This window comes from Clarias gariepinus, chromosome 13, assembly GCF_024256425.1.
Source record: "Clarias gariepinus isolate MV-2021 ecotype Netherlands chromosome 13, CGAR_prim_01v2, whole genome shotgun sequence".
In the NCBI taxonomy this organism is placed as follows: domain Eukaryota; kingdom Metazoa; phylum Chordata; class Actinopteri; order Siluriformes; family Clariidae; genus Clarias; species Clarias gariepinus.
This window is the reverse complement of record NC_071112.1, coordinates 5,467,281-5,489,792: the sequence shown is the minus strand read 5'-3', so window position 1 is coordinate 5,489,792 and position 22,512 is coordinate 5,467,281. Positions and strand designations below refer to the sequence as shown.

General features: G+C 38.5%; 1 protein-coding gene across 1 annotated transcript in view; it reads right to left on the bottom strand.

The window, feature by feature from the left end:
* Positions 1–22,512, bottom strand: part of b3gnt2b (UDP-GlcNAc:betaGal beta-1,3-N-acetylglucosaminyltransferase 2b) — a 30,240-nt gene that overhangs the window by 3,731 nt on the left and 3,997 nt on the right. Inside the window, exon 2 of the mRNA XM_053510540.1 lies at positions 4,606–4,732. The gene's annotated coding sequence lies outside the window, so the exon portion shown is untranslated. The remainder of the gene's footprint in view (positions 1–4,605; positions 4,733–22,512) is intronic.

The window sequence follows — 22,512 nt, the reverse complement described above, 5'->3', positions numbered from 1 at the left end:
GACCTAAGGCAACCTCATCTTAGCAACCAGACAGGTGAGGCTGTACCGCACTAGTATTATGACCTTAAACTATTGTGCTATTGTGTGCTGTCTTCCTCCTCCTAACAGACAACTATCATCGCCGTATTTCCCTTTTGAATGTGTTCCTTTTGGTACTTGGTCTCTGCATTTCTGTCTTGTGACTCTAATTGCTGCTAAACTTCCCAGAAAAACAATCAACATGTTTTATAACCATCATGTGCTCCGTATTTCCAGTACATTATGACAGAAATACTTCAGGGACCCACAACTAATCCCATTTGACCACAGAACACCAGAGAGGTAAACCTCATTAAATACTGTATACACTGTATCAGTAACAGTCTCCATGTGTGAAAAAAATATTAAATAATCAGGTTTTATAAATAATGAACATACAAATTTATACATACACATATACACACATATATACCCACACACATATACATACATACATTATTATATATATATATATATATATATATATATATATATATATATATATATATGAAATAGAGAGAGATTTTTTTTATTATTATTATTTTTTATCCCCCGCCCCCTGCCCTCACAGGCTGAAACAATGGACTGGATTTAGAAAGTGTATCAAAAAAAAAAAAAAAAGTGATTGCTTCCGTTGCAATATTTTCAGAAAAACTTCTTTCAAGGCAGGAAAAGGAAAAGGTGTGGTGCATAGAAGCCTGAGCTTCCATATAAACAGTGGTTTGGTCTATGAGCATGAAAAAGTTATTTTACAGCAAAGCTTAAATAATTAGTGTGCATTAAACATAAATAAATAAATAAATAAATAAATAAATAAACTTGAGAATGTTTACTCCAGTTTAATTCAATTTATTTTTATTTATATAGCGCTTTTAACAATGGTCATTGTCTCAAAGGAGCACATAGTTTCGGAGAATACTTCATGTTAAAGCAAGCCATAAACCAGCCTGTGTAGGGAAGTCTCTGTCTCCTATTTAACGCTGCGCTGCACCGATCTACTCCAGTGTGTCACATTCATCAACTTCATCCTCGATTACAGAAGCTGTTTGACATGAAAAGAAATATTCAGCACCCTGAAAAGCATTTGCATGATATTTTCTTTGTTGCTGCGAAGCTTCATTTGAATACTGTCTGCATGATGTGCTGGTCTACGATAACAAAGGGCCGTCTAAAGTCAAGGCTGACCCTGGTGTTAAAGGGGACGCGTGTCCTGAGCGGTTCGGAGCTGTCCACGCGCGTAGACAGTACATGTACGTTCACGTGGAGAGTGTTTTTTTTTTTTTTCACCAGTGCTACAACTTTTCTTTTTTTTTTTTTTTTTAGATCACTTGATCCAATGTGGAAAATTCAATCTGCTGCAAATCTTAGCAATGTTGCTATAGTTTTTACATATTGAAACGATTCTGGGAATTTCCAGCATGTTTCCCGGGATATGTTTGAATCTTACCACCTCCATGTTAGCCATTTATCTGGTTTGCTTTGCTTACTGCCAACGCTGTTAATTTTGTGCATTACGATTTTCAATAAATAGCACTAATGTTTATTATCTAATTTGTCTCAAGCAGCTATATTTCTTACAGGTTTTACAGAAGTACTACGCATCTAATATGCATTGTGCATGCATCGTTGTGTAACTCGTGTAATTTTTAACCTTGAAATGTATTTTGAAATAAAAGATTTTTCTTTTTGAATATTACATAACGATAACCATTGTTTTCCAATTATTCTACACCCCTCCATTCCAGTAGATGACAACATTATGTTTTTTTTGTTTATTATCGATCTTTATTGAAAATTTACACAAATAATTTACAATTACGATTTTTTTTTGCATGAAGACAAAAGTCATGAGCCTCTGCTTATTTCATCATAATAAATTCAATTAAATGATGTAGAATAAATCACGTATTACCGCGACAGGCTGCAAAGTGCTTAAAAATACCATTTAAAAATTGGTAATTTATGTAACATCCTCAGCAGCGACCTCATTTCCCCTCTCGTTCGTTCCAACCACTCAGCATTTAGCATCAGCAGTTACTAATCACCGGCCTGATCATCATCTGTCATCGTCTGCACCTGTTTCTCACTGGGTCAGGCCTTAAGTTAAATGCTTCTTTTACACATGAATGATTCACAGGTCATTGTGTGACTCAACAAACGAAACACATTTCTCTGATACTGCGCAGGTACAGGGACTGGACCTGAAAATGTGAGAGAGAGAGAGAGAAAAGGTTCTTTAGGAAGCCAGGGGAACTATTCGTAAAGACTAAAAAACAAAAGAAACTTTAGATTTTGCTGACTCTTTGGTAGCAAAATCTGAAGAAATGAAGGAGGGGAGGGGGCTCAAGACTTTTGCACAGGACTGTTTATACTTGCTACCGTGCCTATGCAGCATGTGTATTCTGTGCTTTCCAAGTTTAGTCAGATGCAGCACAAGTCATTGCTTTTTCTTTTAATAAACTGATAAATTCAGCACGGTCAGATGCTTTACATGTCGTATCCTTTAAGAGCGACAGTGGCCTTTTTTTCCCCCCAAACCGCTGTGAAGACACGTGAAAAAGGACGATTCTGGAGGTACGCCTGTGCATGAGTCAGTACCGAAGATAACCAGATAACGACCGGTTCTGCTCGAACGCAGTGATGACGTTCCAGTTTTGTTTGGTTTAATCAGGGGTTAATGTGTTGGAGACACCAGACTGGAATAAAAAGAAATGCTATTAAGCATGGGAAGACAAAAATATACAAGCAAGCCAAAAAAGCATGTCAGATTTTAACATTTAAATCTGGCCGAGGGAAAATTTAGGAGTCTCAACCTCTTTGGTAGTCAAATGCGTCTCAAAAAACAAAATGTGCATGAAACTCTTACTGTCCTGACACGCTAGCAGCAATACAGCGTGCAACAGCTACAACTGGATGCTGGAATGTTAAGCACCTCTAGATACCAGCCTGACAGCTAGAGTGGCATCTTCACTACGTCATATGAGGGCTCATCTTACTGGTTTTGCTTTGAAAAAAATCAGCAAAAACCGTGTCAAGACATCAATCGTAGCGGTGCGCCCCGCCTCGCCCTGCCCCGCCGCGCCCCGCCCGGTGCAAGGTGATCCTGTCTAATGGTGTAAACCTTCGAACCGGATACGCGTACTGAAAAGGCGTCTCTTTTAGCACAAAGCGCTTTTGACAGGGATCATCTGTAGGCTGTCTGAAAGAGAAGCTCATGTGTGCTGGATTATAAACTGCTGATTCAGGAATTACAAGCGGCGTCACCACAAAAGATCATCTGATTATGTTTTAGCATGACTGCTGGTTATGATTTCGTTATTGCAAAGAGGTAGTGATTCACTTCTAGTATTTCACAAGCACACACTGCTGGGTGGACAGCACTTCAAGTAGAATTGCTCATGTAGATTCCACACGCTTTTTCTTAATCAGTACTGACAACCAGGAATTAATAATTAATGATAACCAGACACACATTCCCACACATGTCCACAAATAGCCGGGTCTTTTCTCTGCGGCTTCCGCTTTTGTCTGCATGCAAAAAATCAGGTTTTAATCGTTGAAAACTGAGCTTTTGGAAAACTCCGTCCAAAAGTGAAGATTTTCTAAAACTCAATGGTGGTGTGTGGACGGGCAAACGGAGATTCTGGCTTGTTGTAATGTCACCTTGTGCCAATGATGTAATTGACTGTGTGCTCGTCTCTTTGATAAGATGTCAGCTTTGTTTATGGGGATATTTTGTGCACTTACATACAGTAAACTACTGACTGTTAATGTTGATTACTGGACTTTACAAAACTCTGACGACACACAGACCCCGCAGACAGTGACCCGTCAGACTTCTACAAAGCGCAACTAGTTTAAAATGTAGGTCGTGTGGACAGGATAATTTTTTTTAAATGAAGAAGAAAAATCTCTGTTTTTAAAAATACCCGGCTTCAAGTGGACACGGCCTTAGTTTAATTTTGATTTAAACAGCACTCAGGTAAGTTTCAAGTGTTTCCTCCTGCAATAATTTATTTATTGCAGCCCCACAGTATCAACACCGTCATAAATAAACTATTTATAGTATTATATAACAATTAATATTTTTTTTTATTACTTACAATGAGTAAAATATTAATAAACTGAGCATTGAGCTCTGATTCGCTCATCCTCTCTCTCTCTCTCATACACTCAGACCTGACACGCTGTCGGTTTGCACAAACTCTTTTATAACGACAGCGATCCTTTTTCCTCCATAAAAATAAAGATGGCGGAAGAGGAAGAGGATTGTAAGCAGACGAGGCACTCCAACTTTCAGAGAGAAATCGCAGAGACCCGACTCTTCAGATAAGATATTTTTTCGCTGGCTATAAAGGATGGCTAAGCTAACGTCAGATTACACTCGGGTTGTTGAGGGTCCCTTGACATCTAAGACAAACGCTATCGGTTGATATGTTTTTAATCAGTTAACGATGCGTCACTAACATCTCAATGTCTCTGCCTTAAAAGCAACTCCGAATGCACAAATCTCTCAACATTAAATAACTGAACAGATGTTTTTTTCCATTTAATTCCCTTTAGTTATTAGTTATTATTAGATGTTACCTGTTGTTAGGGGAGATGGCAGGCAGGCTGGAGATTCTTCAGGTCTATCTGGCCTATAAAGTGTCCACTTCAGGTCTTTACCCCATCCTAATACTTAGGAAGATGAGAACTGGAGCGAGGCAGCAATCTGCAAAAAGTAAAAAAAAAAAAAAAAAGAAAAAAAGAAAAGAAAAATCCCTTGTATTAAATGTATTAACACACATCTCGTTTAGGGACAGAATAATCAGGACGGCTTACTAATTATGTAGGCCAGCAGGCCAGGTCAGTTTTTCTCACACACACACATACTTGCACGCTCGAGCAAACTGTGAGGAAGTACAAGAGGAAAGATTCACACGTGACATCTTGAAATGCAAGAAAAGATGTGACCTTTTGTTCCCCTTGTCTGCAATGGTTACCTATCTTCTTTTTCTTGTAGAACAGCATTACGATACGATCCGTACTCTATTGCTCGTCCTTGTAGGAACAGCGGGTGGAACGTGATCGGTCGACCATACTTGCACCTAATCACCTTTTTTCTAACTAATGAAAACAGCACTTCTACCTGCCACATTCGCGACCCTCTTCACCACCATTATTTAATATTTGTTTGATCAAGTCGCAGATCAGAAATCAGCTCCTTCCAATAATCCCAACACTGCTTTAATGCACAACAGCATGATTACTAGTGCAAAATATACTGCAGCTGTTAGTGTTAGGATTTTTTTTCGCTAGGTCGCTTTAAGTATACCGCTAATGGATCACTTAAACTGATTGAACAGATCTAAACACTCACCAGGCTGATTATCCGCCCGACTGCAAACACTTTGGTGGACAGAAGAGCGACTGTTTCAGTCAGACACGCCTTGCAGCAGTGAGGAGGAACACAGCACGTTTCTTTTATTTACGCTCTAAACACGAGTGAAGAACGCTAACACGCGTGTTAACACGTACAACATTATCACGCAAGTCTATTCGTCTTGAAATCTTGTAAAATAAAGTGCGACTTTTACATTTAAATCTACCTTCACCTCACATACCTGGACCAAGTGCGAAACTCCAAACACTTAATGTGGAAAGCTAGAATTAATTTTCCAAAAGCAGCTCGGTAGGAGCCGATTGGGCCAGAAGCAAACTGACACAAAAACATTCCACTTGCCTCAAGTGCCAGGGTTACACAACCTCGCTCAGACTCGCCTTTGTATTCTGAGATACTACACGCTTCTGTACACTAGAATGTTCTTAACGTTTATACACAAATAAAAACTGGTTCAAGCTAAGAACAATAAACTATAAACTAGTTCAAACTGTGTCAGAGTGCGTACCGGAAACGTCCGCCGAGACTACGTTAGGTGAGCCTTGTACAAGACTTACGTTTTTTTCTTTCTTTGCAATATAAACTAGAAGAATTGTTTAAGAAAGAAATCGTCTTAACACATCTTAATACATTAAAAGGTTTAGACATATTAGACTCATTATACTTAAAAACACGTCTCCATGGTGTGTGTGTGTGTTCATGTTTCAGCTGAAACACAAGTCAGATCCTGTATTTCGCCTAATTTTCGATCTCTTTCACTTCTTTTTCGAACGTGCCGTTTTAGTGTCTGTAGATTTACACGAACTGCTCTTCAGAGTCGATTTGAAGAAGTGCATCTTCCTAGGCCAATCAGAATGCAAGGATTGGAAAAGTCTGGGACCAATTCACGTATTGCCACACTGACTTTTTAAAAAAAGTCTGACCGACACTTTTTACGCATATTTGCGCACCCCCAGTCATTTTTACTTCATTTTTTTTTTACACAAAATTACTTAATTTTAAAAAAAATATATATTTTTTTCTTCTGTATTTTCTATATTTTGTTATATTGTGTAATGTCCTTATTAGTACAGTATATTTTTATCTTTATCCTAGTTCAATTTATTTTCTATTATATTTCTTTTTATTCATATTTATTTCTTACCCATAAGCTTTTATTTTTTAAGGTCATTTTTCTTTTCCCCTACATTTCTGATGGAAAGAAAAAAATTACACACACACACACACAAACATACGTACGTGTGCGAGCCTGATTTTAATAATGACAACAATGTTTAGTGATCAAACACAACTAAGAACTAAAGATTGCTAGGTTAGTTTTGTTGGTTAGCTCCTAACTGCTAATGGCTAACTGAGCCTATTTTAAGAGCTAAATAGCTAGGTTAATAGTAAGGTACTAAGCCTAGCCTAGTCTTGTTAAAAACGTTGTCCAGAAAGCAGCAGAGTGAGGAAGAACTGGTTGGAGTTGAACATTGGCATTGAAGGTCTCTTGATATATGAGGTCACAACTGGGGAAAATCTAAATGGTTTGTTTAAACCCCTGGAAAAACAGCAAGACAAGGAGCATTATTTTAATAAAATATTTTGTTATAATTTAAAAAAAAATTTTTTATTATGCTTTCATGTGTTCTAAACATCTAAAAATATAGCAGGTCACCTTTAAACAGAACGCATTTGGATACCAATCATCATGTCTTTCACTGATCATCTTATGTTTACTCCCCCCCCCCCCAAACCATTCATAAGTGCGATGGATGATTATGGAAATAGGACGATAATGTAAAGTGCTCAGGTCAGAACAGCAGGCACATTCTTTTATTTAGTATAAAAATAAAAATAAAACACTACTTTAGGCTTGCCTTCACCAGTACATGACATGAATTCCCACATTTCAGCCAACCTGAAGCTTCTTTTCTGCCGCAGGGCCTTACAGGCGCAACAAGTCCTGCTTTTTACTGTGAACACAGTGCATGTTCCTCATCTGAGTCACACTGTAGAGGCACTCGGTTCACAGCACTGCGCCTAGAGCTGCAGCTAAATATTTAGGCTGTGAAAAACTTTTATTCAGTGCCAAACGTCAAACACACATCCTTAACCTACGCTAGTGTGTACCGGAATGGCATGTACAACTTGTCTGTGGTATATCGAGACTACTTACTGTATAAAAGTCTGAAATAAGAAAGAGAGAGAGAGAAAGAGAGAGAGTGTAAAATAATAGTCTAATATATATTCACTTTATAACATTACTGTATGAGACTGTGACCATACCGAACTGTTATTTATCTTTCCTTTTCTTTTCTCTCTCCCTCTTTATCTTTAACTCTAAAGTCTCTCTCTGTCGTTCCTGAGCTGCCAGTGATCCAGACCACCTGGTGACCTGTTTGTGTAGTAGATCTTACCGCATGGTCTGTTTGGGATGCGTGTGGTGACTGAGGACGATTCCACTTCAACATGAAGGCAGTCTTTCCCTCGACTGATGCAGACAGATGTTCTTGAGGACTTTTGACTGTAGTCGCATAACTGTTCAAGTCTGGAGTTTCCTACAGTCTATCTGAGCTTCCAGTAACGACCAAGACTCCAGATTAACTTAAAAAAATCATCTGTTATATTGGACTTCCAGCCTCCTAACACACAGTATGACTGCAGATCAATCCCTGCTATCCGGTATCACCCAAATGAGGATGGGTTCCCTGTTGTTTGGTCTGGTTCCTCTAAAGGTTCCTTCCAATTGTTCCCATCTCAGGGAGTTGTTCCTTGCCACAGTCGCCCTTGGCCTGCTCATCAGGGCGATCTGATCATTCTGATTTGTACAGTTCACATTTCCATAATATTCTTTTGATTCTGTATAGCTGCTTGGCAAAAACGAAAACTGTTTAAATTGCCATACAAATAAAATTAATGTATTAAAGAAAAAAAAAAAAAACTCTATCAAGCTCACGGAGCTTCTCATCCTTGTTTTGCCAACCACTGGCCTGTAGCTCGGGTCCACCATTCATACTTTTGAAGTTCCCTTGCACTGGTTTATTAGTAAATAAAGTCCAAGTATCTGTAAACACTCACTGCATTAACACTGTAAATGATCACAATGTTTGGCCAACCCTGCCCCAACCACCACCAGGTGTCAAGGCTAACGTTTGCTAACGGTTTGACATGTAGAATTAGCTAAGGGTTTCTTTTTAAACTAATGCGTCATAAGGCAGCGTTAGAGGCTTACGCTATCCGCCTATTTTCGTCAGCCATGAATCTGATTATTTCACCCTGCTGCAATGTGCACGCATGGTATTTGGAGTAGCCACTATGAAAAAAAATATCATCTTACCAATTGAAAAGATCTTAAATGTAGTCAAACAATGTGGTCTACAATTTCTTAATACATACAGTGATCATTTTTCATGCACGTTCTGCGTATTTCATGCATACATTTAAGAAAAAAAAAAAAACATTGCTTTCAGATATCCTCTGAGAGGCATACTTAAAAGAACTAAAGTACAGCTGGCAGCACCACAAGGTAACCAGCTCACTTATCTTCAGAGGTCGCTGTGCTGACTTACAAACCACAATAGTGCGGTTTTATACTGATTAAATGTAACGGTAGTTTTGATTGGTCAATCTCGCAGTCTCTATCAATAAAATCGCTGCAAACAACGTTTGCGATTACTTCCTCAGATACCATAATGACACCCAAAAATCTTTTTAACCTGACATAAATCAGCGAAGAATCATCTCAGCTTTTGGACAAAAGTGATGAAAACCAAAATTCTTTGGATAAATTTTCATTATGGAATGTTTTGTGTTTGTTAAACCACACAGTGACCTATGAATATTCAAGCATAAAATGAGTGGTTGGAATAGACGAGAGGGGAAATGAGGTTGCTGCTGAAGTTGTTACATAAACAACACATTTAAAAAAATTAATAAATAAAAATGGTATCTTTAGACACTTTGCTGCCTGTCGCAGTAAAACATTTGGTCACCTTCTTTATATTAATCTACAGGATGTAATTAAATTTAAAAAATGATAGAAAAATAATAGATTTAAGATATGTTCACTTAAGCATCCCTTGTGCTACAAGACGGCAGATGCACATCCTGATCGGACCTGGCGGTGAAAAAAAACAAAAAACTAACAAAAAAAAAAAAAAACAGCCTCGATGCTTAGAAATGTGTCTTAATATGTATTAACATATGTCTTAAGAAATATTCTTAAAAGAATGTAATCCTTTCACAACTAGCCATCTGTTATTAGAGAGGGGACAACCTGTGTGTACGCCGTTATAGGAATATCTGTTCATGCAGTTGTGCATCATTACAGTAGAATCACAATTCTTTATCTAATCTTTATCACAATTTTCACAAAAAAACAAAACAAAAAAACATTTTTATCATCACCTTGTGACCACAGTCAAAGCAAGCACGTTTCTGCACACAGAGTCATATACGGCTGTTTGTTTAATGGACATACATCACAGTTCTACTGAATTTGGAGTTCAAACCGAAGCTAAATGATCACCAAAAGTAAAAGAAAGTGATTTCAGGGACACAAAAAGAGCTGAGACGCAGTGCAGCAGTTTTAGTAACGAAAACTGCGTTTTAACCAAAATCAGGATTTTAATGTCTTTGCATTTTCTGGTCTTTTATTAACCGTCACTGCACAGACAGTTGGTTGTAACAGCCAACACCGTCACACCAACACCTTCACACCACTGCTGTGCAGAGATCTTGCACTGCTGAAAAACCATAAACCCATTTCCTCAAAAAGACATGGAAAGGCTTTTATTAATTGTTTTTAATTTGCTGAAAAACACAGTCAGGATGTTTACCAAGAATGTGATTTCCTGTCAGAGTGAATGCCATGCTTCGATCACGTTATTAGACAGACATATCCTATTACACTCACGTAAAATACCCATCGTTGGCGGAAAAAGAGTTCTTAGAAATATCTAAAAGGTTAAAGATGAAAATAATATCTGATCAGACTGAATGCAATCAGTGATATTAATAAAATTTTAGGTTGAAGCTCACACACACGTGTCTGCCTGTCCTTCTGTACGGCAGAACTCTCTGTCTAACTTATTAATACAAAATAAGTCCAAGTCTGTAAGGGCCTTGTTCATGCCAAGTTGTACTTCTTTCATCGTCAGCCAAATAAATATACAGTACACTCCCTGTTCGGTAATCACAGAGTGAATCACAGATATAAAACAGAAAAGAAAAAGATAAAAAAAAAGATCAGATAAAAACAAAAAACTTTTCTTTTAAAACGTCTCAAGCGTGTTAAAATTCACTTATACCACTTCAGCACTGTTATATCAGTAGTGAATATATGAACTAATTACAGTAAAAATATTCAGGTTAGATTTTCTAATTAATATCTATTGGTGCAGGCGTGTGATTACATTGAGCATGTAGCTTATTAGTGGCTTTAAAGTAGATAAATAAATCTGGCACAAAACTGTTCATAACATCATTTTTACCCCACATTTTGATTTTACTTGATCCAGGTTAACCATCAGGCAGATACTGTAAAGTACTGAAAAAGATTCAGTAAATTCTGTCCAGTCAGCATGATAAAAGTATTGATTACTGCGGGAGGGATTATCGCTCTAACGATATGTGTTTTATCTTAATGTTTTTTATTAAAAAGTGCCACGATTCCAGAACATACTAGACAAACTAGTTTTAAATTTCCTGCAGGACGAATCAGCGTATATTTATCTCTCTTTTCAGTTTTAATAGTCTATTTTCTTTTTTTGTGTGTTTTTGAGTAAGCCATGCTCTGTTGCGCTTTCATTTCTGTTTCTTGAGAATTGTTGCTGCTTGCAGGCGCATTACGGTCATTAATGTGGCTTCTGTATACTCTGTCTAAACACGGTAAATTATCACGTTGATAAGGCTCTGCTGAATGATGCATATAGCCACGCCCACCTTGATTCATCCAAAAAACAAACTAAAAAAAAAAAAAAAAGCACAAGATGCTGAGACATAATCTGGAACATAACTGCTTATAACAGCCCTTTTATCGAACATTTTAATTTCATTTATGGTTTTACGTGATGCTGTTGCAAAATAAAAGTTTTTTTATTTTTTTTTTGTTTCAGGTCATCCAATGTATGAAGCGTGTACACACATATACATACATACTGTACATACACAGTATATATAAAGTTTGCTTGTAGGAATGTATGACATTTTCTCAGATTTTCACTTTTCAAAGTAACTAAATATGTGGTTGAACTTTCCTTTGTGGTTTTGAATCATGCACAAGAGATTTTTTTCTCAGATTACGCATAATTTTTCCATGTGAAGGGTCAAATCTGATGCTTCTATTAAATGCCCTGATAATGTTCAATACATTTCCAAGCACACTCGTGTTTGGACACGTCCCTGAAGAGAGACAGAGGATCTGGAAAAGTCAAAATCAAGATTTAAAAAAACTTTTTTTTTTTTTTTGCATTTAATGTTTATGATCCACAAATGCTGAATTGCCAGAATATAAATAACACTAATATGCTATTTTTAATTCAGCAGCAAAAACGTGATCTGGCAAGCTTCACTCACACCTCGGAAGGTTTTCTGGCCCTTCATTGCATCGCAACCTCCTTTCCTCCTCTATCCTCTGCTTACATGTTTCATATAAAAGAGACGAGAGACGTGGATAAACATTAGATCAGCGCGAGATCTGATAGAGAAGCGTTAATGATGTTCTTAATCATTAAACAGGACAAAGTCTGCAACTTTTGCTCCCATCAGTCATCTTGTTTTGGCACGGCGCGCGACGACTGGATTAAACACAGCTCACGGAGCGATAATGTTGAAACGTTATGACCAAAAAAGGTGAAGTTTGGAAAGACAATGAGTAATATTAATCAGATGAAGCAAATATCACTGTGCTTGCTAACGTCTCGGAGACGATGTGGAACAAGCTGCTCATACTGTACACTCCCAAGCCCAAGAAAGGACGTGGGCTGACCCTCTTCACACACACACAAACATTCAGTGTGAAAAAGTGAAATAGTCGGTATCGCATTTATTCATGGCTTCTTCAATTACTAAAGCGTTTGAATGAGCTTTGATGCAGAAGTGGAAAGTTTGAACAAACAGTGACATTATCTTATAGTCTGGTTCCCCAACCATCAGAGACTTTGACACAAACACAGTTTCACAAGGCACAGCATGCAGAGATCAGCGTGCAGATATTAACTAAAAACAGCACGCATAAAACTTGACAGGTTTCACACGAAGGCCAAAAGGAATTACACTTGTGTTTACTGCACCCGTTCCTACAGTAAGATTATTTAAGATTTTTTTCCTCCGAACTAAACAATGAACAAAGTGGTTTGTGTGTTGTCTAGTCTTGTCCAGGCTATTATCACGATGGGTATCAGTATCTCCCTGCAATAAGCTCCAGTTGCACAGTTTCAGTATAAAATCCTCACAACATACACCTCACTGCTTGTGTGCACCAACAATAGCTTAAACAGACAAAGATTTGCAAGTGAGATTTCAGTCGTCTCCTGAAGGTCCCTAAATTTAAATGAACGCCTTGCTGGTGTAAGAAACTGCACGGCGCAACACAAACGACAAAGTCTGGACAAATGATTATGTTTAATGCAGCTGTTTAGCCTTTTAGACAATTATCTTACATTTAAAGATTCAGAATGAGGTCACTCAGGACAATCACTGGAGAATCATTAAGAGTCAGAGAAAAGAACTTGGTCATTCATTTTACTCTACGGGAAAAAAAAGGTTGCAGAATGTCACCTGTGGTTAATGTATAGCTTCCTGTTTTTTTTTTCTTTATGACTAAGTGCTAGATCGGAACATTGAACATGGACTCTCTGAGAGTTGCCTCAGCTTCTTCTTTGAGCAACGAACAAAATTGTCTCGTTTCTGTTTTATTGTTTTGATGTGTGACTTTGATCCGGTTTTATTTTGTAACAGCGTGAACAGCACAAATCACATGCAATGTGATCCTTTTTAATTTAGATTTTTGTCACTTCCAGATGTGGTCCTTGTTCAATCTTTTTATTTTTCCCCTCCCAATGTGACCTCAGTCTGAAAGGCCAAAAATAATCGAGGGTCACACTGAAGACATACACTGATCAGCCATAACATCAACACCATGTGCAGGTAAACTTAACATTGATCAACTTGTATTGTCTAACAATAATCCCAGAGAAAAGCCAATGCAACAAAAAAAAGGCAAGGCAAGTTTATTTGTATAGCACATTTCATACACAATGGTAATTCAAAGTGCTTTACATAAAAGAGAAAAAAAATTATCATAAAAAGAAATAGAAAAGAATTGCCTAATACTTTTAAAATTATTTAAATTTGACATAAAATAAAAAATAAAAACAGTTTGTAGTGGCACTTTTAAAAGCTACTTAAAATTTGATTTAGAACCAAACTAAAACAGTTGAAAGTATAAGAAACATAAAATACCATGCAGTCAGTTGCGCCGTCACAGTGCAGTCACAGTGATCATTCAATAAATGCAAAAGCCAATGCAGCGCACAAAAAAAAAAAAAAAAAAGGTTAATGCTGGCCACCAGAGAAGGCTACCAGAACACCATGTGCACTGAACAAGAACTTGAATAACAGTCTAATCCATGTAGGTTATACACCCTGCAACCCACAGACCCCAAAGGATCTGCTGTCGACGTCCTGGTGCCAGACACCACATCACACACACACACACACACACACACACACACACACACACACACACACACACACACACACACACACACACACACACACACACAACCAGAGGCTCTGTGGAGCAAAGCCCAGTGGGACCAGGGCCACCTTGGTGGCACAAAGAGAACCCAAAAACTACAGCGGGTGGTATTAATGTTGTAATGAGCTGATCAGTGTAGTATGAACTAATCAGATTTGGTCACTAAACAGATATGGGCCACCAATTTTGCCTGCAGTGTGAACGAAGCCATAGAGAGTAAGATCTTCGATCTGTGACACTCAATTCATTTTATTTCAGATTAAGCTACAAGAACAACAAAATTATTATTAATATTATTATTATTTTTGCATATTCCAGTTAAGAAACTGGGATCAGAGCGCAGGGTCAGTCAGGATACAGCGACCCCTGGAGCAGACAAGGTTAAGGGTCGCAACTTGGTAGTGCTGGGGCTTGAACCGTCGACATTTCAATCAGTAACCCAGAAGAAAAGAATGTATAACTAACTATATCATTTCTAAATCATAAACAATGCACACCGGTAAGCATTTAAGTCTGTATAGAACTAAATAAATTAAAAAATGTACTATAACACAAAAAAAAAGTTTAATACTTTAAACATAATATACTGCAAGCTCACCACATATTACAAAAGTAGAGTTACAAATTCTTCTGAAAGCCAAAGGAAATGATCGATTGACACATAATGCGAGAAGCTTTTATTTTAACTGTTACATGATGGCATGATAACCTTACAATATAAAGTGTGCGAAGGTATGATCTGGACTGAATTATTTTTCTTTATATGTTGCGCAGGTGTTGAAACGACGCAAATGTAATAAACGAGTTATTTATAGAACGCAGATTCCCACGTAATGAATCGCAGACGGCCGAGATTCACGTCATGCTTTGCATAAGTTTTGCATCGTTACACTACTAGTCTGGAGTCAAACTGAGAAGCTTCAGAGATAGTCTGAGATGATGAGATCATGTCTAGATCAAACATTAACTCAGCTTAGTGAATCAGAGAAAGTGAAAACGTATGTGATTTCCCCTATGAGTTAAGTTCTAATCTTAAATTGTACCCCTTTTTTTTCTTTTTTTGCAAAGATCTGATACAGACTTTCTAACTCGGTGCTACTTAGCAACTTACTCAGCTTAGATCTCTATCATTTAAACCTTGAGGCAAGTGCTGCGGTTTCACTTTCAGTTACCAGAAAAAGCAAAAAAACATTGCAGTCTTGTCTAAAAAATGTAAATTTAAAAGAACTGTGTGCTAGCATGAATTGTTTAATACCGTTCCAGCTCCATCAACGAAATATGCATGTAATCATACGCATGTGAAATATCATATTGGGTGTAATAACTTGCAGTGTATAGGGTTACAGTGTATGCATTTGCACTGAAATTTTACACTTCGCCTGCGTGCCAGAACTCTGTAGGGGTTGACAGGGTCGGGAACCTAAAAACGGTGTAAAACTAGATGGAGAGAAAATTCCGAAACCAGATCAGGGCAAAACAAACTGCCTGGTCAAAATAAATTAACAAATATATAAATAAAAACAAACACTGCACACTGAGATTTCATTCAGCAACAGACGCTTAGCTTTGGTTACAGCACACAATGTGGTGTGTGAAAATGATTCCTCATGCTCATAGAACGACTAAATCTTTCACAATCTGGGATATAGTCCCAGAATATACTCCGTGCCATCATGGAAAAAAATCTCCATGGATGTGATGACCTGGTCAATCAGGAGATTCAGGTCGTCAGCTGACTTCATTTTATTGCCACATAACGTTGCTGAGAACTCATTTACATTTAGGTATCCTATCTGTGTGCGTGTCCTACAGGGACAACATGGTAGTCGTGGGATTTGAACCTGGGACCTTCCGAACCATAGTCCGATGCCTCAGCTACCCCTGATCCTGATCATCTATGCATGATCACTTCATGGGTTTCCCTTCTTACCCTGACACGCCCATTGGTCATGACCTTTTTCCATTTCTGCACCAACGACACCAATATCATATATCACACATCATATCATATCTTCGAGACAAACAAAGTATAGAAATCCTGTACTTGTGTAAAAGTAGAGATTCCCTGGGGTAAATATTACTATGCACTTATACAATATATACAATGATTAATTGAAGTCCTCCATTAGCTTGACTATTTAAGTAAAGGTACAGAAGCACTCACCTTTTTACTTAAGTATCTCAAATTTACTCCAGTATCTAACGTACATCTACCCCACGATAGCCTCGTTCATATAAAAACAAAAACACTCGAGAGGCTATTTTCATCGCTCTGCTTCTGATCTGATTTCAAACACCATTACATCATTAGACACGTCTCGAAGGAACGGCAAGTCACGCCATCATGCACAACGGTCCGCAGATGGTGAAATTCCTGCTTCAAATACTACACACCACTCTGGTACGGTAATACAACATATACTGCTATGCAGACATGCAGCTGAGGAAAAGTACAGAGATTTGCTGCAGGTTTGAGCAGAGTAAGAGTAAAATATCCTCTAATAAAACTACAAGTAAAATACAGATGTACTGAAGTAAAGTACAACTTAAGTACACTAACCGAGCACATGTTATCAGTTACCTCTTACCTCTGATCATATCATCACATCACATCACACCAATATCACATCATGGATCATATATTACATCAACCAGCCCCATTGACACTCTGCTATATTTCAAGACAGGAAAAACCTGATATAAGTCAAGATTATTTCACATACAATATACAAATGTTTTTCATACAGGTTTAAAAACTTGTTTAAGACTTACACCGTTTATCACATGGCTATCTGTTATACGCTAGCACATACTGGTAAGCGGGGGGGGAATCCACCTTGCAAGGCAAGAGCTGAGTTGTGAAAAAGTTCTGCGCAGTTTCTCAGAGGGACGCTACAGAAGCATGAGTAACCCGAAATCTTTGAGTGTATTCTTCCAGTTTTGGAAAGATGAACCGGACTCAACAGCTGCCCACAGATTTCCATGACACATAAGTGAGAAGTAAGTGTGTGTCCTGCTTGTTTTCTCAGGGCAGGGAAAAGCCGTCGTGGTTTGTTTTAAGGAGAGAAGAGAGTGTACAGGCCGATATCTGAGCTGTGCAGTAACCAACAAAATCAGGTATGCTGACACAGTAACCAGGAGACAATGGCATGTCACCAAAGTGCTGCAAGAGGCAGACACACCACCACACACCACAAAGTCACACTGCATTGACTCCCAGGGAAATTTCGCATCAGTTTCAGGAGATCTGGGGGACTCATGGACCTAGAGTTGCTGACTTCCCCACCCTCATTGATCACTCAGGTTTGTTGACGGTGAAGTGATTAGTTGCTTTACAACTCATGTCTGTGTTTCTTTCTGGCTCTTTTTTTTAGTTATGCTGTCATAGTTAGTCCTGCTGGAGTCCCTGCTCGCACTCTGTACTAAATATACATTCACATTATGTGACTGTGACCATAACTAACTGTTATCTCACACATCGCTCCTGAGCTCCCAGTGATCCAGACACCCTCTGCCCTCTGGACCTGTCTGACCTCTTCCTGGTGCCCTGCTTCTGGTTGGAGATCCCATCGCATGAATGCCCTGTATGGTCTGCTTGGGATGGTTCCACTTTATCATGAAGATGGCCCTGGCCTCGGCTGATGCTGACAGTTTAGGACGAGAATTTCCTACAGTCTACCTGAGCCTGTATATATTTGTTTTCGTTTAGTGATTAGTTTTTTTTTTGTTTAGTGATTTATTTTCTACATTCTACAACAATATTGGGGAAACCAATAGAAAAACAACAGTTAGTTGTTATTTTAAGACACAGAGGTCAGCCTTTCACCGCTATGGTTGTGGTTGTAATAGTTCTTGCAAGAACAGTATTGTCAAGTGCATTCGCAAAATCCGTCAAGCACCCTAATGAAACTGGCTCTTATGAAGGCCGTCCCAGGAGGGCGAGACCAAAACCTGCCTCTGCCGCAGACGAGAAGTTCATTTACAGTTATCAGCCTGAACAATGACGAATTAACAGCACCTCAGATTAGAGGCGTTATGAAGTCTTTACAGAGCAGAAGTAGCAGAAACATCTCAATATTAACTGTTCAAAGGAGATTAATGCATTTTTGAAGAGAGAGAGAGAGAGAGAGAGAGAGAGAGAGAGTGATGCTCACAACAGCAACGCAACGGCACCACAACTGCAACTGACATTCGAGTTTCAGTTCTGCTGAAAAGACAAGTGACATGTAATCTGATGACTTATAATAAAAGTAAAACCACATATCATGGTCGTACCTCTGGCTGTGCAACATGACCACCTGGAATTTTTTTTTCTTTATATAACCATAGCTTTTTATTATCATATTGCCCTTTTATAATCACTTGTAAAACTTATACACACACACACTCACACATACTCACACTCACACACACACACACACACACACACACGACTAACCAGCTGTGTAGGTTAGTTTCACCATGTTACTAAGTCTCACACAGAGTCTAAGTGATCAGGAATTTCCCATCACTTTACTAAAACAGCACTAATGAAATTCCTCAGAAGAGCAGAAGCGTTCAGGTCACAGCAAGTGTAAAGGATTCCAGACACGGCACCTTATTACTACTAACGTTCACAAGTGTGCTAATCTCAGTCATTTTTACTGCATCATTTTCATCATCGTAATCATCATCATCATCAACATCAAACACTAACAAACCTCTTGAAGACAAACAGCAGTATCGTAATTAAGCTAGTGGAAATTTCCGCGGCACAAAATTTGGAGTAATCGCTCTAATTACAGCGAGCCGTTTAGCGACGAGTGGAGTGGAAGCTTACTGGAAGTTTTTCTAATTCCAAGCGAACCTGTGTGTGACATTTTACACAATCCAAAATTTAATCGTCGTAGTCACTATGTTACAGACAGACACGCTTGCGATAGTGACCCGCCCTTAAAAAGTAACACGTGTGCTATCGAACCGAGTGTGAGCCTACATAAATTCAGGCTTTAAGCTAAAGCAGCACCTCCACCAACACACACACACACACACACACACACACACACACACACACACACACACACACACACACACAGACAGGGCTGAACTATAAAGAGAGTAGTGTCTATTTCTGTGTGTTTATGTACGTATGTATGTGTGTATTATTGTATGTATGTGTGTGTGTGTGTGTGTGTGTGTATACAATGTTCAGGCTCTGAAATAACTCGGTTATTTTCCACTCCAGTGGAAAGTGAGAGCAGCCTAGGGCCCCTGTGTGGAATTTGGTAAGTGAGAATGTGACATCACAGGATTCCCCTGAAGCAGGACTCAGGGGAGTCGAACATGCTGTGTGTCACATGCTACCAAAAAAAAATTATCAGGGGGTGGTGGGGGGACTGATTAAAAGGACATCAATATGTCAAATCTTTAACACATCTGTCTATAGCCACAAATTATTGGTTACACGCTCATGTAAGAGCTGAGCTGTACGACTTTAATAACTCCCAGCTGAGTTCCTGTAACGTACAAGTGGTGTTTGCGACAAGTTATCTTCCACGTCATTCCAGGACATATGATCTGCTTTAAAAATGTTTTACTTTCATCACAAGTCCTGGATTGACTTGAACACCCCTTGTATTATTACTATTATTATTATTATTATTATAAGGGAATAAAAAGACCTGGAGTGTTTGCGTCAGGGCTTAACAGTGGAATTTCAGCATTTTTACAATATATATAATCCAACAAATGCTTTACGACTGACCTTTTCATGTTCCCGTGTTCCTTGCTCCAGTGGCTCTCATCCCTTTGTATTCAAAGCGTTTATCACCGTGTTTAGCAGACAGCCTTATGCACAGCGAATTATTCATCTGTCTGTGCAGCTGTAAGCCACAAACAAACACCTGATGAAAGGTCAACTCATATAAGCTAGTCTTAGTATCAATATTTATCTATATTATTAAATATTTTTATTGACATGGAAGTGAGTGCAAAATCGATGACTTCTGCCTTTCAGCTTTTACTCTCTGATGGTTCATGTAATGCTTCTGGCTGTCCATGAACCTGACCTTTTATGGAGGTTTGAGGATGCCCATGTGACAGATGACTGACGTACACAGGCAAGTACGTTGGGTTTGAAATTAACCTAACTTACTTGAAACTACACCCACCCGATTTGTTTTATTTCAGGCTGAGTAATTATTAAGAGGAGTCATAGGCTGGACACTTACTTCTTTCATCATTACATCATTATTAGGTTACAGTTTTGTAATAACACACAAGCTTTCAAGTCCTGACCCTTGAGCCTGTACCACTTCTTCGAAATGATTATAAAAAAATAAATAAAAAAAAACACTGCCATGACACCCAGCCTCTTCTCCCATGTTCATTTTGTACCTGTGGGAAGCAATGGATGCTCATTAGACTCGTAGCTCAGTTAAAACACAGCTAAACGCACACAGCCCTTTAAATAATGTATTAAAGAACACTAATAAAAAAAAAACATTAGCTACAAACCAACATCTTATTCATAAACCTATTCATCTGTCCTAATTCAGGTGTAAAAAAAAAAAAAAAAAAAAAGAGAGAGAGAGGGAGAGAAAGGCGACCAAAGATAACACCCCATAGCAGGGTTTCCCAAAGAGTGATAGTGGCTCAGAGGCCATTGGAGTCGTTCTTTGATCTTATCTCCAACTTGCAGAGGAGACGCATCGGTCCGTGTGAACTATACACACAATCATTCACCAACACCACTTCCACATTACAGAAACTCAGTTGGGAGTTATTGCCACGTGCCCTGTACAGTCCTGACCTCGCTTTAAGCCATTTCCACATGTTTGGGCTAATAACGGAGTTCCTGGTAGGCCAGCGTTTCAGATATCAAGTGGGCAGTCTTATCATGGCTCCGGGGTACTGGGAAAACTTTCTACGTCGATGGTGATTGGAGATTATACAGAGAAATAAATGGAGTTTTTACACTCAGGTTTTTACACTCAGGTTTGACTTGATTATTAAACGTCATTAATACCGTATACATCAATATATTTCACTGCAGCCAATTCTTGCCACTATACTATACAGTAAAGTAGAGAGCTTAGCTAGTGCAGTTATACTTTTGTGGCTGGAAGCATCTTTGTCTTAAGAGCTCCTTGAAAAGCACTCGAACTGGACAGACACATCGCATTAGCAGGAACTCACAAGCAAGGGGTTTAATTTAACGATCGGATTTATGTGCATGGGCAGCAATAAAAGCAAGTTTTTTTCTCCAAGCGTATGAAATACAAAAGTATGAAGATAGCTTTCTCCAAACAAAAAGACATTTCAGGGGAAAGAAAAACAAACAAACATGAAATCCTGTCCGTAAACCCAGACTTAAGAGCAAGCTACTGGCGCACAAGTCAGCAGGTGTTAGCCTTCAACATGCAAAAGCCTTCACCAGTTCAGTGGAAAAACACCAAACTCTTGAAAAAGATAGATAGGGAGCTGAAACAGGGTGTGTCAGTGTTGACTGCAGTACATTTCTATGAGAGTCAAATAAAAAAAAAACAATGCCCTTTATTTCATTACTATATAAAACATTTACCTCTTTGTCAGGAGAGACAGAACTTTCCTGCACATACACAGCGGGATTAAAGGGATAAAATAAATCAATCGATAAATTCATTCATTCATAAAATAAATGATGTTGCAAGCCTTTTTTAAAGCATGTAACATAAAATGTTAGAAATAGGGACAAATAAATAAAACCGATTCGGTTAGAGCGCATGTATCGTAGTACTGACGTCAACCTGCGATAATCTGCTTATCCGGTGGCCTTGCTTATGGAAATCTGCCAACATTCCTAGTCCTACTTGCTAGTAATTTGCATAATACCTGTAAAAACACCATATTTGAATCGATGCCAAAGTGTTATCAGTTCATCTCACGGAAGAAACGACAAATCCAGACAAATCCTACACTGAACATCTTCAAGACGCTGCACTAACGAGGATTTCCTTCGGACAGACTACAAGACAGGCGACAAAGAAATAAACGACTGGAACACGGGTCCCTGAGCGTGACTGTATAAGTAACCTCTCTATATAACAAACACAAAAGGAAGCTATAGAAAAAGAAAAAATCTCTTTTAGTAATCTGACCTTGCTACGACTTTGATCTTGTTTGGATTGAAAAAAGTTATGAAAATTAATAACCAGACAGACAAAAGCAGGGACGACCTTATAGCATGGCGCCTCCTAGTGGTTGAGGAATAAAATTAAAAGAAATGAACTTACAGGACGTAGCTGTACTGGAAATTTGCTTTTAACTATGCGTACGATGCCTTGTGTATGTTGCGTTAGTTTGGTGCGTAGCTTCGTGCACATCAAAAATGGCGGAAACGTTCAAGGTG